Below are 16,621 nucleotides of genomic sequence, written 5' to 3' on the forward strand. Positions count from 1 at the left end.
AGATAATTGCTAAATTGCAATGTTGCTTTGACCTAAGAGAAATAATACATCACACAACGTTAAAATTATGGACAGTAAACGTTTTGCCAACTATGAAAATAATCTAAGCTGTTTGTAGTTAAAGGAATATTCTATGACACCAAAGTAAACATGGAAATTTTATGATAGATAAGTTCATAGAAAACATACAGAACGACACCAACTCCATAGCAGGAACAAGTAGAATATTTAACTTCCAAGTAATGTCATTTTGCAAGTAACTCATATTGGTCTCAGGACACACACACGCTGAAATACACACGACAAGGTAGTATAAAGTGCAAAAACAACAAAAACTGGAATTAATTAGGAAAATAAATATTACTGAGTCATAAAATTGAAAGAAATATTTCAACTGAAACTAATATTTATCATTGCAAACATCACACTACCTAAGCATGTTACAGAAACCCAAGTTAAAGCAGATATAATAAGACTAAATGAGGCATTAAAGGAAGGATAGGTGAAGCCTCATTTTTGGACACTGGATGAATGGGACAAATAAAGGATAGATATTTTATTTTAATTTAGTAAAAGTAATTCAAAAATAACAATTCAATAGGTTATTCGATAAAGAATTACTAATGGGTTATTAATAAAACATTATGTCTGTTACGTATAAAACATATTGTCAAGAAATATCTAGTTATCAAAGTATATACGAATGGTATTTTCCAAAAGAAAAGAAACACCACAGTTACTTATATATATATATAAGAGAGAAGTTATTTCATTAATAGAAATATTTTTGCATTTAGCTACGGCTCGGCATGGCCAGGTGGTAAAGAGCTCGACTCGTAATCTGAGGGTCGCTGGTTCCAATCACCGTCGCACCAAATATGCTCGCCCTTTCAGCCGTGAGGGTTATAATGTGACGGTCAATCCAACCATTCGTCAGTAAAAGAGTAGCCCAAGAGGTGGAAGTGGGCGGTAATGACTAGCTGTCTTCCCTCTAGTCTTACACTGCTAAATTAGGGACGGCTAGCGCAGATAGTCCTTGTGTAGCTTTGCGTGAAGTCCAAAACAAACAAGCAAACATTTAGTTACACCTCGGCTCTGGTTTTAACTTGTAAAAATAATATAATTTTACAAGATTTTCTTCACATCTGTCTAACAAAGTGTGAATATTTCTGTTAATAACGCAATTAAGTTCGTGCACTAGATAATTTGTTCTACACTGTAGTAATAACTTTACACATACCGTCTGTGAAGAATGGTTAAATTCTATTAGTAGTAGTCAAATATCACTTATACAGTGGAGTGAAAACATAAAACTACACACTTTTTGAACACTTGTGCCATAATTTTACTTTTCTTAAAACATAAGATTAAAGCCAGATTTAGTAGCGGTGCAACCCGTGCAATCACCTGGAGTCTCAATCCCCAAAGGGAACTCAATTTTGAATCACTCTGGGAAGAAAGCCTCCAGCATCGCACTACTGCGTGGGGATTAGCCATCCCTAATTTAGCAGTGTAAGTCTTGAGGGAATGCAGCTAGTCATCACCACCCACCGCCAACTTTTGGGCTACTCTTTTACCAACGAATAGTGAAATTTACTATCACATTAAAATGCCCTATGGCTAAAAGGGCGAGCCTGTTCGGTGTGACTGGGTTTCAAACCCGTGACCCTCAGATTGCGAGTTGAGCGCCCTAACCACTTGGCCATGCGAGGTCGAATTTAAACGCATGAAATACGCATGTAATTTACAAGACCAAGATATGTGTAATTATACATGCATAAGTTTTGAAATAATATTATCCCTTCAAGACAAACGACCTTTTCCTCTTACCTGTATTATATTCCGGCGCCACTTATGATTAAATTTCCAGTGCAGTCAAGTGGAATGTATATATTTCACAACCATAACTCGAAGAAAAAAATACTATTGTAACTTAGTCAGGCAACGAAACTAAAAAGAAAAGGCTTCGCGTATAAAAGACGGTCAAACAAAAAGACGGGCTGTATCTGTTGTGTTGGGAGGTTTTATGTATTATAGAAATATAAAGGTATCTGGCTAATCGAACCTACAAGGTGATAGGGACATGGATACACCATCTAGCAGATTTAACCTCGCAAGCCTAACACATGGAAAAAAAATAGCTTAATAATAAATTAGAGAGACAGAAAGAGAAAGAAGCACATTATTGTATTTAAAACACCATGAGAAGAGTGTGCCTGAAGCAAAGATTATAATATGTAGAACTTCTGAACTTTAATATTTGTTTATTATGTACTGTCAACCGGTTACGCCTGTCTTTCTTTAAAAGATTATTCTGGTTAGCTTTTATCTAAATTAATCAAGCCACATAAATTTTAATTGCATCATACACCATGTGAAAGTTTCCGTCCAAACCATAGTTTATACATAACCACACACGAAGATATATATTTAAAGAACTCTTAGAGAGTTCTCTAAGAACTGAGAACTAATATTTCTGAGAACTCTTTGAATTTGTGTTAAACAATATGCACATAAAGGTGAACAAGGTACAACAAATATATACAACGTTCTTAAACAGTTTTATAAAATGTCCAAACACCACTAAAATGAATACTATTCCTCGGATAGCGATAACTTTTGGTTGATAAACCAATGAACATGCATAACATTAATCCAACGCACCAGAAACATTAATCAGAAAACACTACCACTGTTCAACATGGCCGTAACCATTTCAATAATGATAAACTTTGGTATCGATTGCATTACCCAAATATTAATTTAGATGTTTGCTTTTTACACTATCCATTTAAACCGTGTTCAATCTTTACTGTCTCAGCGCTCTTCGTCAAGAAAGACGCCATTGACTTCGTCAACCCGATGTTTCTATCTGGCAGCATTACATCACAACATCGTTTTGCTGTTCTTGCATCAAAACGTAACCTCAAATTACTGGTTTGCAAAAAGTAATTGTGGTCGTGTCAATACTTCCGACATATTCTGGTTGAATTTAATTTAGAAAGAAAACTCGTACTGGTCCAGCCTGAACCCACTATAGTGTTCAGCATAAATATATATGCTTACGATATGTTAGCTTTCGTAGGAGTTTGTTAAATTTGTTTACAATATTTATAGTTCAACAAAAACAATACAGAAAAGCAGCTAGCAGAGAACCGTACAGTAAGTAGATTGGTGATTAATAAATCTTCAAGATGCTTATTGCACATCCATTGATCATGGTTGGTTGACAGGTCTCGAAAATTAGGAAGTGACCAAAATAAATGAATTATACTGCTTTTCAAGATGATAAATCTATCCTACAAAAGATAAATGAGAACGTGATTGGACATATCGATTTTAACTTACTTACTGGGGTTTGGCTTTCACCCCTCATATTACGCCATAAAGAATCTACTACTTTTAATTGGTCAGATGGAAGGATCAGTACAAATTCGATTAACAAATTGCAACTACATAAATTCGGTACAATTATACAAGTGCTTCAACAAATATATATATCTTATTTTATATAACAACGTTACATAAAGCGTCTTTTTTCAGTTACAATGTGTCACTGTATAATTTTTAATTAATTACCAAAGCACCTTTAATGTTCCATATAACAAACAACTGTTCACAGGATTTTCTGTTTATTTGATTTTAAATTTTGCGCAAAAATTATATGAGGGTTACCTGCGTTATCCGTCCCTAATTTAACAATGTTAGACTAGAGGGAAGGCAGCTAGTTATCCCCACCCACCGCCAACTCTTAGGCTACTCCTTTAACATTGAATAGTGAGATTGACCGGCTAAAAGGGATGGTGATTCGAACCCGCGACCCTCAGATTGCGAGTCAAGCGCCTTAACCACCTGGCCATGCCGAGTCTACTGTTCACAGGATTCAGGAGCTTGACTACAATTTTAAGCTATGAGTGTGTTATAATAGTGACAGTCAATCCCATAACGTAAATGGTAGGTGGTCAGGTGCTGCCGATTGGCGCATTATCTCAAGTAAATAGTACAAACTTAGGGACGGTAAAGACAGCTTCAGTAGCTTTGCTATACGTACAAATACTTCTAGGGTATTTATAAGTTCATTGTAGATTATCGTTGAGATTTGACACTTTAATATTACAAATGTTTTTATTTTTACATATATAATATGAAACAAGGGTTAGAAACAATGTTCATAAACATTCTAATAGTTTATGATGAATAAAATACTTGTAAACACAATTTAAAATCGTTCTATAGCTTCGTAGCAGATAAGAATCAGTTGTTAGTTACAATATACGTAAAGTATTATTTTAATATATGTAAAATTCATTTTATCTAGAGGTGACTTGCGCTAAATATTTCAATAGTTTTTTTTTTTCGGATATTCATGTAAACGTACACAAAGATTACCTGCGCCAGCCATCTCTAATTTAACTTTTAGACTAGAGCAATGTTTCTCATTCAAATTTCCCAAACAACCCCCGAGTCGTCTGGGCTTTGTTCGTCGCGACCTCCATTATGTACAAGGATGAAAAAAGTATTGATGTTTCTGGTCACAGTTCATAAGAAAGGCGACATGTGCACTTCTCAAATACCTCGAGGACTCAAAAAAAAAAAAAAATCAACGTGGAGATTTCGTGACCTGCTCGCGACCCACCATTTGAGAAACACTGGACTGGAAAAAAGGCATCTACCCAACACCAACAATAAAGTCTTGAAGCACTTTCGTATGATCGAATGATGGAATTTGACCGTCACTATTACAATGCACCACGGCTTCTAAGTTCGGAACATGTTTTTTTATTCTTTATAGTTACTAAACATGAACTTTCGACAGGCAGATCCACAGTGCGGAACGCCAACAACTCTTCAAAGCCCGACCTATGATAATGAACCCAAATTTACACTGCAGGAAGTATTGGAATAAAAAAAAAACACACGAGAAAAACCAGTACAATTTCTCTCAATTACTTTGCTGTAATAAGAAACACACGAACACTTAAATGTTATTACTGAATGTTTCATACCTTAACTTATTTTGTACCAAAGGCGTCACTTGGGGGTACGGAGGTCGACAGGGCCAGTCGCTCCCTTCAGCTCAGAAGGGGGATCTAGATAGCAGTTTTGATGTAACAATTCCAGTTAGGCCAGATTAACACATATGTGCAAATTACACTACAGCGTAGGACACCAGTTTAATTGGAGGGTCATACGAGGTCAGTCATAATCCCCCCTCAAGTGGCACACCAGTACGTCTGAGAGACTTACATCCCTAAAAACTGGGTTTTGATACCAGTTGTGGGCAAGGCACAGATAGCCCTTTATGTAGCTTAACTACAAATAAACAAAACAGTTTTATTAACCCATCCCAAGCCTTTTGTCCTGGTAGTTTATTTTGAGTGCATATTTTTTTTTCCTGGGCCCGGCATGGCCAAGGGTGTTAAGGCGTGCAACTCGTAATTTGAGGGTCGCGGGTTCGCATCCCCGTCGCGCCAAACATGCTCGCCCTTTCAGCCGTGGGAGCATTATAATGTGACGGTCAATCCCACTATTCATTGGTAAAAGAGTAGCCCAAGAGTTAGCGGTGGGTGGTGATGACTAGCTGCTTTCCCTCTAGTCTTACACTGCTAAATTAGGGACGGCTACCACAGATAGCTCTTGAGTAGCTTTGTGCGAAATTCAAAAAACAAACAAACATATGTTCCTACAAAAACGCGCCTTTTGTGAAATGACGCTGATGTTTAGAATTTTCCCAAATGACAAAACTGTGTAACAGCTTCCTAATTTTCTACCGCCTGTATAATAACACAAACAATATTTAAAAAGGCTTAACGAAGCTGAAGTCTGAATGTCATACCACAAACCCAACTCCTTCAAAACTGAACCGTTCACTTTTCTAGTGGGAAAAACTAAATTGCTAAGATGTGGACACTTTTATCGTATATTTGATAGTTTGCATAAAAATAGGGAAAATCGATTAGCACAATTATTGTTTGTATAAATAAATGTAAACTCGCATAACAATTTATTTTATAATAACAGTAATATCAATTTCATTTAACAGTATATATAGTAACAGTGTTGTGAAGTTTATTTTCAATGTCATAGTTTAGTTGTTTACTTGAGGGCACTAATTATAATAAAAATATAATAATCTAGACGCTTCTCAGACCGGCTGTTATGAGTATTAACACTTTCATTGTCAAGCAGAGAACAACGTTTCGACCTTCCTAGGTCATCTTCAGGTTAACTTGAAAAGTGTTAATACCCATACCAGGCGTTCTGAGATACAATTTTATTTAAAGTGGGTTTATCGTCATCAAGAATCTCGACTACCTGTGCTGTGCCCACTCGAGTATCGAAACTTGTTTTTCAGCGGTGTGAATTACCGAGAGGCATTACTCATAAATACGAGTAACCAGATAAAGAAGTTACAGAGTTTTCGGGGAGATTATGAGTTGAGTGACAGATGTTAGACTGATCGCGACTGTTCAGCTGCTCGTGAGATTAATGTGAACATTCTGTAAGGTTATTTGTGAGTTACGCGTATCAATTGCCTGAGAATTTCTGTTGGAACGTTCGTACACTTAGGCCTAAAACTACCAAGAAAAGTAGGTCGCAGCAAAAAATACTGAAGAAATAAAGTAAAGTAATTCGTTATCATTACGTGGAGTGTACTTGACATTAGTTTTTTTTTACCGAATAATGCTAAAGAATTCGCCCAAGGATAAAGCCCGTTATAAAGATATCCATTATATATAATAGGGGGACGAGACACGTCTATCGCAAATTATTTAAACTCAATAAAAAATATTACATATCTAAAGAGTTTCTATACATCATTAACATTATTTTCAAAAATATAATTTTTCTATCCAACCACGTTCCATTCGAAACCGTTTCCTTTAGAAAGTATGTTTTGAAAACTAGTACCAGGTGCTACGTAAATTAAAATAACTAAGGTAATATACATCATATCTTTAAAAGATTTATGACGGAGAAGAAAACATATAAGCCTTTTTTGTCAATTTCTAAAACCACCATTTCTTATTTGGTTCCCAACTAATTTTAAACTTCTCCCTTGTATATGAACACACCATAAGACTAACAGTAAAAATAATGTGGTACGTGTCCATTCAATCGAACCGCTTACAACAAAAATGTTAGTACAATCAACATTTTACTCGTTTCTTAAACTTTCCATTGTCTGTAATTTCAGTTGTACATACAAAAATGTGACGCGATGCAAACAGTAACGAAATTTGAATTGTCATTGCTTAAAAAAATGAGAAAAATCGCAACTTGATTTCTAATCTATTACATCTTCACAAAGATGTTCATTTTTAGCAAACAAGATTTTCATACTGGTAGCATAGTTTACCCTTACGATTTTTGATGGATCAACAAAACATTTTTGGTAGAAGTGTTCAACCGGAATTATCGTGTCCTTTACATTGCTCTCGTGTAATAAATTTGAAATTACTAGATGTAAAAATTAAATCTATGGCCACGAGTTTTTAAAAAGCCATATGCATAAGATGTATTACCTATTTGGTAAACTGGAAATTTGCACAGGGCCCCCGATGCCATGCCTTTTAATCTACTTCTGAGTTTTCTTATCAATATGGGGCTCCATTTACTGAAATTTTCCCGAGGCCCCAGAATTATTAAGTCAGCCCCTGCTCAAAACTGAACTGGATTTGCTTATCACAAACAAATATATGTATTCACTTATAAAATATCATGTACAACAATATGATTTTACTGAAGAAATAATTATTAAATGTTGTTGTTGTTTTGAATTAAGCACACAGCTACACAATGGGCTATCTGTGCTCTGCCCACCACGAGTATCATCGAAACACGGTTTTTAGCATTGTAAGTCCGCAGACATGCCGCTGAGCCACTGGAGGGCATTTTCAAATGTAAAAATATATTAAAACACATTTCCGTTGATTGTTCTTTCAACTTGGTATAAAAAAACTGATTGAATTAAAAAGCTTATTGGCACTCCTTCACATTTAAAGTCAAGAACCATTACAGGCAAAATAATTTGAACAAAAATTAAAATTATCATTCTGAATAATTAAAAAAAAAGGCTAACTTCCATCCAAAACAAACTTAATAAGTAAATTACTGATGATAGATTATTCCTTAATATTTTACACAACATCTTATAAAATAAATAATTTATATTTTCTTACAATTATCACTTTTCTCCTACTAAAGAAACATTAATACTTCCAACAGTCATGGAACTGTGAAAAGAAAAATGTTTTTCAAAAGCTTTAAACCTTAAAAAATTACATCACTTGAATGACCCAAAATATAAGCATAACACTGTGTTTAAAATTCTTCCCATGGATGTGGTTAAAAAAATGATTTTAAACTAATTTAAAAATGAAACATTTGAATCTCCAAAGTAATAAGTAGTTGTGTTTCTAATTACCAATTTCATTTCTATTACATAGAAATATCTCAGATTCAAAACAAAAGCTATACAATCTGTCAGAAAATATGATATACTATGTGTTTTAACAGATATATTCAGCATAACACTGTGTTTAAAATTCTTCCCATGGATGAAAAAATGATTTTAAACTAATTCAGGTTAGTGAAATGTGTTAATACATTAATGGGATCCTCCAATAGTATCAAAATTAAAATTGATATTACTTCCTTAAATAATAATGTCATTGAAACAATCACCATTGATCATATACATAACAATAAAGGCACAAATCATCACTACAAGTTATTAGGCCTATAAACTACTACAAAATTACATATCCAACATTACTACAATTACTTGCTTTGTCATTTTGAATTACATGGATCTTATGTTCATGTTATCTAATTTTATATAAATTTTTATAAAAACATTTATGTGAAAGTATCTAAAGCTGCATCAACAACAATAACATTTAAAACACATTTATTTTTGTTTTTTAATGGACTCATACCTACCCCACCCAATTGAACATGCTAACAACAAGACAGAACTAGACAATTATGTAAATCAAGTTACAGAAGCCATACAAAAAGCCATAAAAAACACAATTCCTAAAACAAGAAGAAAGCAATCACATAATCAATGGACTTTAACACCAGAAATTCACGCATTAATAATCAAACGCAGACAATTAAGACGAACACACTATATTACACGTGATCCATCTATCAAAACACAAATCAATAGAACAAATGCAAAAATTAAACAAGAAATTAAAACAGCAAAAGAAACTAATTGGCAAAACTTCTGTAAAAACTTAGAAAAAATCAAGAACAATCCAAAAGAATTTTGGAAAAAATTCAAGAGTATTGCTTTTGACAAAAACACAAATCACATGCTACAACATATCACACAGAACAATAAAATCGCAAGGACGGATGTAGAGAAAGCTGATCTATTAGCTGACTACTACGAATCCTTCTTTAGCGACCTAAATTCAGTAGACTTTGACACACAACACCAACATCATGTCAACAACTTCATAAATACAAACCAAGCTTCATTCTCACCACGGTTCCCTGGCGAGACACTAGAAGCATACTCAAATTCAATCAATAGAAAAGTAACCATAACTGAACTAAAAATTAATATCAAAAACTTGAAGAATACTTCCCCTGGACATGACCAAATACCAAACATTATTCTGAAAAAAAGCTCTACTCTCCTATTGCAACACCTCACAAACATCATGAACATTTCACTAGCAACTTGATATTACCCTGACACTTGGAAAAAAGCCATCATAACCACGATCCCAAAGAAACAAACCAACAGAACTAATCCAGATAATTTCCGTCCCATCAATCTGTTAAGCTGCCTTCGCAAACTGATGGAGAGGATTATCTCCAACAGTCTTCTCCATTTTTGTGAATCAAATAACATCCTTCCAGAATCCCAAAATGCCTCCAGGAAAAACAGGCAAACAACAGATCACCTCACACGACTCACCGAATCAATCTATAAAGCTTTCAACAACAACCAAGTAACCATTGGGGTATTCCTAGATGTCAAAAAAGCATTCGACAGGGTATGGCACAATGCCATCAAATACAAACTAAAACACCTGAATATAAATCCCACTATAGTTAAATGGATTTCAAATTTCTTAACAGATAGAACAGCACAAGTAAAAGTCAATAAAACTATATCTAAATCATTTAATATAACCGCAGGAGTGTCCCAAGGATCAGTCCTCTCTCCACTTTTATATATTATTTTCGTCAGTGACATACCTTTCCCAAATCTAACATACACACATAATTCACAATACGCAGACGACATCGCTATCTGGAGCACCTACAGAAACCCAGTGATGGCCATGTCTCACGTACAAGAATCACTAAATAACGTCTCAACATGGAGCAACAAGTGGAGAGTCGTGTTAAATCCAACCAAAACACAAGCAATCACCTTCTACAGGAAATTAAAAAAACAAAGAAAAAATCTAGAAAAAATAAAATTATCACTCGGAAATATGACCATTAACATGAGCAAAAACATCACATTCCTTGGCATCACTTTCAACACGAAACTAAGATGTTAACAATATACACTCATCAATTAGAAAACGGATTTCACACCTAATGACTCTAACCAGTAGACAATCGAAATGTTCACCAAACACCATTATCCAAATATACAAGGCTTACATCCGTCCACTAATAGAGTATAGATGTCAAGTAACATACAATATGTCAAACAACACACTCGAGAAAATCCAAGTCCAACAGAACAGAATACTAAGATCTGCATTCAGTCTACCGTCATTCACGCCAGTAAATTATATACATCAAATCAGCAACTTACCAACACTAAGAAACAGACTAACGGAAATATCACACAAATATTATCTAAAAGCAGAAAACAGAAACAAACTAACAACATCCCTATACAAATTAACTAGTGCACCAACAAAATACATTTCACCTTACAACATATTTCAAGAATCACAAATTACACAACAGAGTATCTAAAAAACTAAATTCATGTTAATAATATGTATTCTCTTTTTCAGATATTGGGCACAGGACAGGCAAAACTTTCGGCGCCTGTCCTGTGAAAGTGGGTTTTCTCGGGGCACTCCCGTTTCCCCCCCACAGCAAAAACTTAGACATTAGATTTTTAGATCCCAGCCCAGGCAACTTTATTGCCAGACCCTGATTCGGGTCGTTTGAGTTCACGTTCATATTTACTTTGACTTCTGCCTTTCTCTCTGGTGCTGCCTTTGCCTCGGTCTACGATAACATTAAGAGTGACCTCCTTCACCCAAAAAAAAAAAAGAGTAAAAAATTATTTAATAAATAAATAAATAAAACTAAACCTAATAACCTTTCACGAAAGGGGACGAAGAGGAACCACAATGCTCCTGAACACCCCAGTTGGAGAGAGAATTCTTATGATTTCTCTCTCTCTAAACTAAACCCCTGCCACGTCAGTTTGCGTTTGCGTTTTTTAATAGCAAGCCATTTGACTTTTCATGAATTTCTGGTGTGGCATTTAGACTAAAAATTCATATTTTCTTTACATGAAAAAGTAATTTCAGATAGATGCTTTACTCTCAGCATCATTAAGAGTAATTATCTCAAGCACAACTGCTGTGGGATTTCCTGAGCATGCCACAAGCTTTGAATAAACTCCTCTTATCTTTACATGTTTCTATGTGTACTGTACCAAGCTATGAATCAGTTACCATAATGTTATAGCCTGCATCAACAGGACGGCAACACAACTTCCATGTACAGTAATTTTTGTGAGTACTGGCACCGGATCAGAGGCTCATTCTTGATGAGGCAAATGAAATTCACTTGAAGTGGGAGAAAAGGTGGGATGTGATCCACAATGGTATTTATGCATCTGAAATACATTTTCAGAAACAATACTTTCTTTTCTCTCTGCACTACTGAAAGTTAGAATCCCACAATGAAGATGGTAAAGAGATAGTGTTGAACAAATACAATAGATAAGCTCCTTTTTGTAATAGCAATAGAAAGAGGAATCCAGGTGGGGTATCAATCCCAAAAGACTGGTGGCCACCTAGTGAAGCAACACCCTGTGGAAGACTACATCCTTCTCAAATACAGAATACTCTTTGCTCAATATTTTTTAAAAAAATTTTATTTATGCTGAGAAAGAGCAAAAAAATATTGAAAAATCCAGTGTTGGTAGCAGAGTGTCATTATGGTGGGTGGAGCATAGAATGTGTAATGTGCCTAGAGCTTCAGGCCATCCTACTTTGGGTAAATATTTACATGAGATGCTATAACAAAAGTTGAAGGAATGAGCCTCACATTCCAAGACACCTCCATCCAGATGGACATATCCACCAAAAACTGTTTTGGAGATAGTGTAATGTAGTTTCCTGTACTATACTTCCAAGTAGCACCAAAGCATCACATCTCAAACAAGGGATGGGACCAACAGGTTCCTGACACTATTTACAGAAGTTCTTGAAGTCAGCATTCCCAGCAGCTTAGAACAAGGAAATAAGAATTCCTCCACATTCCACTAGAAGAATGGGGGGGGGGTACACATAAGGGAGAACACTGCCATTGGGCACAATCATCTGGAACTAGTCCCCACACAGAGAGAGTGCAATGAGTTACTACGAATAAAAAGAGCAAGCACAAGTCGAGTATAATGGCAAGATTACATCTGGGGTAGTTTAATTTTTGTAAAAAAGTGCAAAAATAGCCATGCCAGTTCTATAGGTATACTGCCAAAGCACTCTTGCAAAAAACCCCATCAACAGTGAGCACTGAGCATGGATGGCTGGGTTTAACATGCTCTTTACCACTAATGAAGCAAATTTTACGTAAGCATTACCTGTGAGGCAACAGCAACTTCTTGGCAGGATCCAATGTTATCTTTTTTTTTAACTTTTTTTTTTTTTTTAGTTGAATATACACATTCAAATGTATGAAAGGCAGGGAAATCAAACTAAATATGTGAAGGAGATAGAAAATAAATCAAAAGGAAAATCAGAACCTGTAAGTAAACTGCAAAACCAGAGGCATATGAGACTGCCCAGTGACGTATCTAATAGATAATGAATGTGTTAAAAGTCCATACCCGAGCCTGCAAGATATCCATAAAAGAAAGCATGTAAAGGAGGCAAGAGAGATTGTGATATGCTTAATTTGATGGAAGATGACATCAGGAAGAGATCAGTCAGATGGATAAGCTGACAAGCCCAACCAGTTAAAAATGGAATGGGATAAGTCCTTAGCAAAGGTAATCAGAGAGAGATAACAACAGAAAACCATAAAAGATGACTGGAAATGGAATGATCACATAATGATGAAACAGAAGGAAGACTGATGGAGAAAAACAACTAATCCCCTTCCTCAGCATTGAAAGCTCTAGAAGAAAGGAATGATCAGGGGATAAATTACTTGGCTCTCATAATGTATGGGAGAGAAAGAGGTCAGGTGTCAATGTCCAAACAAAGTTTTCTATTAGAAGTAAAAGAAAAACAAATGAAAGAATAAGAATAATGCTGGGTAAGACATGAAAGGTATTGACAGACAGACAGAAAAAAACACAAGAGATTGGGGTACAAAAACATATAAAGGTCATGACTTTAAACTATGAGGACAAAGAAAACTTTCACTAATGTGGAGGTGGAACCAAAGAAAGCCCATAAAGTAAAGCAAACCAAGAGTCATTATGATATACATGCAAAAAGAGATGGAGAATCACACTCAAGTATTGAGCACAGTAAATATAAAAGGAGGTACATGATCCTCATAAAAGAAAAAAGTAAAGCCTGAGAGTGGAACAGCAGGCCAAAATTGTCCACGTGTTGCAAGGCAATGAAACAGAAGAGGATCTGAAGTGGAGAAGGTAAAAGATTAAAGAGAACCTGACACCTACAATGTCATACCATGGTTCATCAAAGCCCTGTAAGATTGTGCTAATTTAACATGTCCATGGAAATCATAGTACCTCACTATGGACTTCTCAGACACCTCACATATTAGGTGTTTGCTCTATTAAGTGAGACAAAGGAATGACTATTAAACTTCATTTTCATGAGCAGATAAGGTTCTTCTGGTCATCACTGATATAATTAAAAAAAAAGTGCTTAAATAGTAATAACTGGGCCTTAAGACCTTTTGTTCTTGTAATTGTTGTTTAAAGTAGCACAAAATATGAATTGTGATGCCTAGAGAAAATGAAGTTGCAATAAGGTGGTTGGAACCAAAGTATCTGTAAGACAAAAATTAAAGTAGAAAAAATAATGAAAGTGACTAGAAACCAAAAAGTCACAGGAAACATGTCTGCACATAGGCAGTGCCCTAGAAAGAACAATCCTATGACTATGTGCTTGTGCTCACATGGATAATTCTACAAGACTGTCACTCTACTATTGGTGGAAGGTTAGAACATTAAACATGTCATACACTGGTACAATGCACATACATAAGTATTGGTGTGAGATTGTTCAAGGCGTGTGGGATGCACAAAATAGTCCATGACAGTTGCATGCAGCTCTTAGGTGTGAAGAGGGGTGAGTTACAATTTCAAATTCTAATTTACTTTGTACTATTTTGATTTGTAGCCTCAAAACACATAGCAAAAATGATTTGTGGTCATCTTTGACAGCCAAAATATGACTTATTTCAGTTTTTGGCCATTTTAAAAAAACCATGACACACTGTGGTCATTTTATTTGCTCGAAGTTAATAATCAAGGTACTAAAATGTGTGGACATCAAAATCACACTTCCTTTATTTGACATAAGCAAGGACGTATGTCTTATTGGAGAAAATACAACCTGTATTTCCAACAACAGTTGACTATAACAAATAACAACATCTGAGTTATTTTTCTTTTAAATAAAAGAAAATAAAGTAGTATAACAAACCTTGCCCATTTCTGTATTTAGTAGTTATGAATGCCTGCATACTCAAAGCAGCAAATTAAACAGGTGGCATTATCTCAAAGGACTTCAGGAAGGACCTGGCTACTACTCGTGTTGAGCTTCTACTTTATACCAGATTTTTCTAGTATACCATTTAAACAATGCAGGACTCATCACTTCTGCAACTTATTCTTGGCAGACATTCCTCAACATCTGTTGATAAGAATAACAGGAAAAGATGCAAATTGTACCTTTAAGAAAATAAGATACAAATGCTGTGTAAAACCTCAAGTATTTTCTGTACAAGACACTTTAAAGATTATCACACTATTCCTCATCTCTAAAGAAATAAAGCTTTTATCTGGTACATAACTGACATTGGTGAAATAATCATAATTGATTAAATTTCCATGTACAGCCTACAGATATCAAAATAAATCAGGTTATGAGAATTCCACTTAGAAGTCTTGTTTGTGTAACAGGTAAAAGTCTCTGTTCTTTTCTTTTTCTATCTTTTTTACAAATTAACATGTACCATTAATACTACATATCTCTCCATTTTGCTTTATTTTATTTAAGCCTAAAACAATATTTTTTAAAATTATTTTACATTTTTTGATCTGTAGAATTTTTTGAGATTTACAGAGTTTTTACTAAAATACTTTTACTCAAATAACATTCTACTGACCAGTACTTATATATAGTAGTAATGTTCCTTTCCACAACATGCCAAAATCACTGTATAATTTTATAGATGTCGTACGAAGAACTTTTTAAAGTTTTCTACAAGGCTTTTGTGTTACATTTTCTATGCACATTTTTGTTTTCTAAAAGGTCTTCTCATTTTGGATCCTTTCATTCTGGTGTATCTTTTTATCATGTATCAACATTTGTCCATCTTTCTTTTGTCAAAATTAGTACAGCTTATCTTTGATGTATACAGTTTTGTATCTAGTGGTGTTCCTTATTCATGATGTTTAAATACTTGTATATGTGTTCTTCCTCACAATGAGTAAACATATGTATATCTTTATGAAGAGTTTGTATGACATATCACAGTTTTTTACAATTTTATGTGTAAACATTGGCCCATAATTTTATTTCATTGATTAGAACATCTTTTTTGAAGTTTTATGAATAAACTTTTAAGTTGTGAAGTTTCTAGTGTTCTATAATTTGCTTTTACCTCAAAGTAGACGAGTGGGATAATAAGACATTTAGTAAACCAATTTAGTTACAGTAAGACTGGCCTAAAAAATACAAATCTATAAGCAATTTACTATTACATATGCAATGACAGTTTGATTTCCATATATTACATAATATACACATATTAAAATTTACTATTTAATGTATACAATTTAGTCATTCTTATTAATACATAAAACAATAAGTAAAAAAATAATTACTTAAAAACTTTGACTGCCAGCACTTGTTATGTTACAAAATCCACTTGTATTTTGGAAATGGAAGACAGACCCTAACCCTCACCTATTCTCTCATAAGGAGAGAAACACAAATTAATTTTCATAGCTTTTAAACACGTACTTTAGAAAACAAAAGATCATCACTCACTAGAATAGGACATCACCAAACTACTCTGATTTATCTAGCTTTTTAAATAAGTATAAACAGATTAAAAAAGTCAATTCCCTTCAATGCAACAAACTACAGCATTCCTCACAAAATATTTACTGTCAACTCTCAGATTTACATGGTTCCACATCTTCACTTTCTATTCCTTAAAAGTATGTACTTGTGATGGA

The 16,621-nt window shown here is 34.5% G+C and overlaps 1 long non-coding RNA gene across 2 annotated transcripts in view; it reads right to left on the reverse strand.

The window, feature by feature from the left end:
• Nucleotides 1–2,172: 2,172 nt before the first annotated feature.
• Nucleotides 2,173–16,621, reverse strand: part of LOC143229620 (uncharacterized) — a 33,767-nt gene continuing 19,318 nt past the window's right edge. The window contains exons 4-5 of one of the 2 annotated variants that reach the window (XR_013015964.1): nt 14,859–15,106; nt 2,173–3,299 (exon numbers count right to left, since the gene is read on the reverse strand). This is a non-coding gene — a long non-coding RNA (uncharacterized LOC143229620). Of the gene's footprint in view, nt 3,300–8,591; nt 15,107–16,621 lie in introns of those variants that run through there. The other variant, XR_013015963.1, reaches the window with a different exon arrangement.

Source organism: Tachypleus tridentatus, chromosome 10 (genome assembly GCF_004210375.1).
Source record: "Tachypleus tridentatus isolate NWPU-2018 chromosome 10, ASM421037v1, whole genome shotgun sequence".
In the NCBI taxonomy this organism is placed as follows: domain Eukaryota; kingdom Metazoa; phylum Arthropoda; class Merostomata; order Xiphosura; family Limulidae; genus Tachypleus; species Tachypleus tridentatus.